At 42.2% G+C, this 6292-nt stretch overlaps 1 pseudogene; it reads left to right on the top strand.

Annotated features, from left to right (window-relative positions):
* The first annotated feature begins 126 nt into the window (after window positions 1–126).
* LOC126250218 (5S ribosomal RNA) lies at window positions 127–244 on the top strand (annotated as a pseudogene).
* Window positions 245–6292: the final 6048 nt, after the last annotated feature.

Below are 6292 nucleotides of genomic sequence, written 5' to 3'. Positions count from 1 at the left end.
CCAAAGTCAACGTCCGTCTTCAGGAGGTCTGCGAACTGGGGTGATGCAAAATTTTTTTTGATGTGTGTGTCGTTGGATTTGAGGGTGGCGAGGAGGGGTATTAGGTGTTTCTTTATTGGTCTTTATGGCAACGGCCTTGCCGCAGTGGATACACCGGTTCCCGTCAGATCGCCGAAGTTAAGCGCTGTCGGGCGTGGACGGCACTTGGATGGGTGACCATCCGGGCCGCCATGTGCTGTTGCCATTTTTCGGGGTGCACTCAGCCTCGTGATACCAATTGAGGAGCTACTCGACCGAATAATAGCGGCTGCGGTCAAAGAAAACATCGTAACGACTGGGAGAGTGGTGTGCTGACCACACGCCCCTCCTATCCGCATCCTCAGCTGAGGATGACACGGCGGTCGGATGGTCCCGATGGGCCACTTGTGGCCTGATGACGGAGTGCTATTATTGGTCTTTGCATAGGCTTTTTCCACTGGAGTTTCCTTTATTGCTTGCCATTGGTGGAAATCGGCGAGTAGGAGATTGAGTGGCGTCAGCAGCGTAGCGCTGTTTACTAACTGCCTAGTATCGACTAGGGTGCGTCTGCACTCTGTGTACAATTTGCTGTGGCCTACCGCACGCCTGTTGCTTTGCGAGAGCTGTCTTTCCGCAAAGCTATGTCCTATATCCTTGTAAAAAGAGATCTACAGATGAATAAAGCAGCAGCAGCAGCTGTCTCTTATCTTCCTCCTCGAGCGAAACATCTGTTTCGTCAGTACGTAGGCCTCTCGAAATTAAATCTTCATCCTGCACTGTTCCTGTTATTCTGCCACCGCTGATTTGTTGTATTGTTTGAGACGGATATATATCTCGTTTTCAGATAACCACTCACCTACATACACTAGTCCACATTCGCACCCGATTTCATAAAATCCGGCTGCATGAAACTTGTCAGTTGTATCTTTCGTCGAGCCCAGAACGTCTTTTTTTTTTTTTTTTTTTTTTTTTTTGTTGCTAGGAAAAATCGGCTTAATACCTGCCCGACGGAGAATTTTATCCAGACGTTCAGTGACCCCTTCTACGTATGGTAACAGGATGGTGTTCCGTGCTTCGACCTGTATTTCTTTATTGAAAAGAAGTCCAAAAGGCACTTTTGTCAAGAAGGCATAAATAATTGTTTAAATAATGCTCAATGAGAATTCATTGTCATTTAAGGTGAGCACACTTGATTAAGAATTCTGGTTCATTTATGAAAAAATTCTTTATTTCTAATTATTATGGTCATCTGAGTGTGAGGAAATATTTATAATATTTTTTATTTAAATATTGTTGTAATATATTCGTTTACTCGAGTAAGTGATAAGGATGAGTCAAATCATGTTTGTAGCATGTAAGAACAATTTTGTCTGCAAAAGCTTGTTTTGTTGCTGTGCCCACAGACTGAAGTTCTATGCATTTTAGTTACAATAGTTTTTAAATATGTTAAAATATTTTGTGAAAAACGGAGCACTATTATTCACACCCAGAATTAGAATATGTACAGCCACAGCTTGGCATACAAACTGGACTGACCGTCTGGTACATACGAACTTCCAAACTGGCATTTTATTTATTTTCAGTTTCTGATTTTTAATGTATAGATCTGAAAGAAATCTTTTTCTTTGAGTAAGATGCATTTGGCTAGACTCACAAAGTATGTTAGTTCATTTAAATAACTGTCCTTGTTCACTGTTCATTTGTGCTATTGGTTGCTTGGTACACGACCACAGACTTCCTACAACTTAGCATTGTACGTGTCCTTAATACTTTTATCTCTGTTCACATTTTAAAGGATCATTAGATAACATACTTCAGATATTAGAATAATTGCATGTACACTATTACTACTAGTTTACAGTAACATGTACATGGCTTTACCTATACAGCCGATTCTTTATATAAAATAAAACGTTGCTTATATTTTGTGTACCTTTTTAAATCTCTGTGTGTGTACAGTCCATTTATTTTGCCTGTATGTGGATAGGCTACTACGTAACATCATCCATGCGGAATTATGAGTATGTTGAATGGACCTGCTTACATTAGCTGCCACTTTTTACTAATTTTTTTATGTTACTGAAGGTTCTGAGTGCTTCCTTAGTAACACTCCTCAACTGTTTATTGTATGCTTCCCTTTCTACATGTGCACTTTCCCTTAAGGAGAACATCGCCTCGTGAACCGTCTTGTCCCATGAGTCATGTCCTCTCTGTACTTGGGGTAACAGATTCAACCATTCTTTTGTTTTCTGATTTGGCTAAGAATAGTTTTGCTTGTGTATGTGAAGTAGATATGCACGGAAGGCTGCTCATTCTTTTTTCAAAAGCGACTAAACATTCCACCCACTTAGTTTGCTTATTAGCAGCATATGTGTGTACGAATCTGTTCAATTCGCGAAGTATTCTTCCAGACGATTTCCTTCAGGATGAAATCTTGTTTTAAAAACTGTTTTCTTTTTTTCATTTTTATGGAAGTCTTCCATCCTCCCAGTGAAGTTGCTGGCATTGTCTGATAATATCGCACGTGGCTTCCCAAAGTGCAGTTAGGATCCTCTTGATTATTGGCGCTGTGGCTGCTGTTTTAGTGACATACATTCTTATGTTCCTTGAAAATAAACCTTACATTTCCACTATGTAGTTAACCCCTCCTGTGGCCTGAGGAACGGATCCAGCGACGTCATTTTCAACATTTTAAAAGTGGTTTTTCCTTAATGATTTACTACTCCTGTTAAGGAGTCTGGCCTTTCGACAAATAATGCATGTTGTGATTACTTGGTGTACTTTCTTACTCTTTATGAAATTGCAATATGCGTGTGATGGAAAACTAATAATAACTGAGTTACAATAAAATTCACCTTCATTAACAGTTTTTCACCATCAAATCAGTTGCAATCAACAATCTACAGTAACTCACCTGGTCTTAACTATTAACTGCACCTTGATGTCAAATAGTTTGTGATTATAAATCAAGAGAGTTAAAGCACAGGAAAGATTCTCTGATAATGGATTAATACAAACATATAAATTAAGTAGAGTCAACAACATATTGTCAATCATGGGCTTGGTTCCTCTGAATGGAATGAGATACCGCCATTTTTTTGTCTTTAAAGGACTTAAACAATAGTACCCAGGTAAGTATAATTAACATTTAAAATAACAGGACAGCTATTCCTAGTTTATTACTTACGTTTAACAGATTCATATAAAGAACCATAAAAATATCATTTCACCTTATAAACTTATATTTTAGCTCTTACATTATTAATAACTGCTTCAACCAATAATGATTGTTATCAATCGTATAACTGTGATTGATGGTACAAATTATGCCAGCACAATATCAGTTGCTTACAGCAAGGTACCTTGATAATTAAATCAAATTACTGCAAAATGGTTCATTTGTAGTATGTTGTATTGGACTGGCGACCTTCAAACGATGGAGCCCTCAGTTGTACACAACCCCACAACAGGCTGCAGCAGTCCACTCAACCCACAACTGCCCCATACCGAACCCAGGGTTATTTTGCGGTTTGGCCCTCAGTGGAGCCCCCCCCCCCTCCCCCTCCCCAGGAACATCTCATTACAGACGAGTGTAACTCCAATGTTTGCATGGTAAAGTAATTATGGTGCATGCATACGTGGAGACAGTGTTTGCGCAGCAGTCGCCGACATAGTGTAACTGAAGCGAAATCTTGGGGAACCAATCAGCATTCGCCAAGGCAGATGGAAAACGAACATTTAGTTCGAAAAATCTTGAATAAAATACAAAGAATAAGGTTTTTGAGTAAACATATAAAGTCCCTATAAACAAACATAGTCAATAATTTTACTGCATCACAAAAACTTCAGGAAAATAAAGTACAAACAACAACAGAAACTGAACCCATGCCTTCATGAGTACAACTATTTCTCTATTATGTGTAAATTACGAAAATTAAGGTACTTGTATCTCAGTAACTTGTGTCTCAGTGAATGGTAAACTACTGCACTGACATAACTTTCGTGCAAAAGAAATGCAGTAGGGTGTATGCTAGATGAGGCTTGGACTGAGTGGAATTTTAGCTGTGAGAGCGTAAACCTGAGTCAGTTGGTAGTTGACAGTTGCAGGTGCAATATCTTTACAGTATTCTACGGAAAAAAGTTCATAGATATTGGCCACTGATGGGATCGTGTATACGATTGGCACTCACACCCTCATCATCAGTTATGGCCTCTAGGTGGTGTGCTGAATTATTGAAACTGGTAGCTAAATAATAATTAACAACAAAAGGATGGCTGTTGGTACACCATTTTATTACGTAAGTGAATGGCCGAAGTCCCTCAGACCTTCAATCGGAATGATGGACATATTAAAACAAATTATACGTTGGACCATCAGCGAGGGAGAACGGCATCTGTTGTTGCTGCATACAGGGCGAGTACACCATTTATTTGAGAATTATTTTTATGAGCTTGAAACGGGAGTGACTTATTTTCAGTTACCTTTGTGGATAGTAGTTTACTTTCTTCATTTCTTACATGTTTGAGTGCTTACCAGGCACTGACGAGCGTTCTAATAACTGTGTAGTGTACAGTTTTGCCGTCTTTCGTATGGATAGGGATTGTAACTGCTGTTTTCAGACGTCAGCTGAGTTGGCGACCCTTCACACACAGCTCCAGCTGGTGTTGTCTTCAGTCACACAGCTTGAGACTACTGCCGATTGGGGTCACTGTGGGGGCCAGATGGGGAATCTGGGGTATGTTCAGCCTATCCCACATATCCCTCAATCGATCCACTACAATGGCCAACCCAGGTACTGTCCACACTCAAGTTGATTCCTCAGCCATTGCCAAGTGAGAGGCCGCTCCAAGGAGAGGCAGGCAGTGAAATACATTCTGAGGTGCTGATCGGGTGCCACTGTGGCCCATCTGGCAAACAGGTTAGGGCAATATCTGTGGCCTACAAAGTCCCTGTATCAGATGACGTCGCTCATGCTGTTCGAGATGAAGCCTCTCAGCCCACAAGGTCTGGCCATTGACGGAGGGTGGATTTCCTGATAGTTGGGATCTCCTACATTTGGCACGTAATGGGGTTTCTTTGGGATATAGCTCTCAAGGTGGGGAAGGAATCTGTTTGCACTCTGTTTGCTTACTGGGTGGAGTCATTGCAGAAGCAGAAGGGTGTTTCTGGATGCTATACAGAGCACAAGAACAGCCAACTGCAGGTGGCGGCTCATGTCTGAAGTAACGATATGTGTCACTGGACTGGAAGAGATTCCCTCTGTGGTATCGGGTGGCTAGCTGGAGTAGTAAAGAACTTAAAGTCTTGCTTGCAAGGTGAAGGTGCAGCTCCCCATCTGTGGCGTCGTCGACAGAACCGACTTTCGTCCTTCAGTACAACGCAGAGTGCAGGGTCTGAATCAGAGGTTCAGGTGGTTCTGCGACATTGTAGATGACAGATTACTTGCGCTCTAAGGTGGTGGGTTTCTGGGTCCCACTTAATAGGTCGGGGGCCTACTACACACAGGAAGTGGAGGGGACTGGGTTGTTTTTAGTTTAGAGCGTCTCAGGAAACTACAAAACAGGACATCAGTCTAAAACGATACAGCACAAACACAGAAAAGTAGACCAAGAAACTGTCCGTATTGTACTTGAAAAATTGTCATAGATGTGTTGGAAAAGAACCAAGGCTTCAACCACTAATAGAAATCACTGTAGCTCAAATCTTTATACACTCCTGGAAATTGAAATAAGAACACCGTGAATTCATTGTCCCAGGAAGGGGAAACATTATTGACACATTCCTGGGGTCAGATACATCACATGATCACACTGACAGAACCATAGGCACATAGACACAGGCAACAGAGCATGCACAATGTCGGCACTAGTACAGTGTATATCCACCTTTCGCAGCAATGCAGGCTGCTATTCTCCCATGGAGACGATCGTAGAGATGCTGGATGTAGTCCTGTGGAACGGCTTGCCATGCCATTTCCACCTGGCGCCTCAGTTGGACCAGCGTTCGTGCTGGACGTGCAGACCGCGTGAGACGACGCTTCATCCAGTCCCAAACATGCTCAATGGGGGACAGATCCGGAGATCTTGCTGGCCAGGGTAGTTGACTTACACCTTCTAGAGCACGTTGGGTGGCACGGGATACATGCGGACGTGCATTGTCCTGTTGGAACAGCAAGTTCCCTTGCCGGTCTAGGAATGGTAGAACGATGGGTTCGATGACGGTTTGGATGTACCGTGCACTATTCAGTGTCCCCTCGACGATCACCAGTGGTGT

The sequence above is a fragment of the Schistocerca nitens genome, chromosome 3 (genome assembly GCF_023898315.1).
Source record: "Schistocerca nitens isolate TAMUIC-IGC-003100 chromosome 3, iqSchNite1.1, whole genome shotgun sequence".
In the NCBI taxonomy this organism is placed as follows: domain Eukaryota; kingdom Metazoa; phylum Arthropoda; class Insecta; order Orthoptera; family Acrididae; genus Schistocerca; species Schistocerca nitens.
This window is presented reverse-complemented; position numbering and strand designations above follow the sequence as displayed.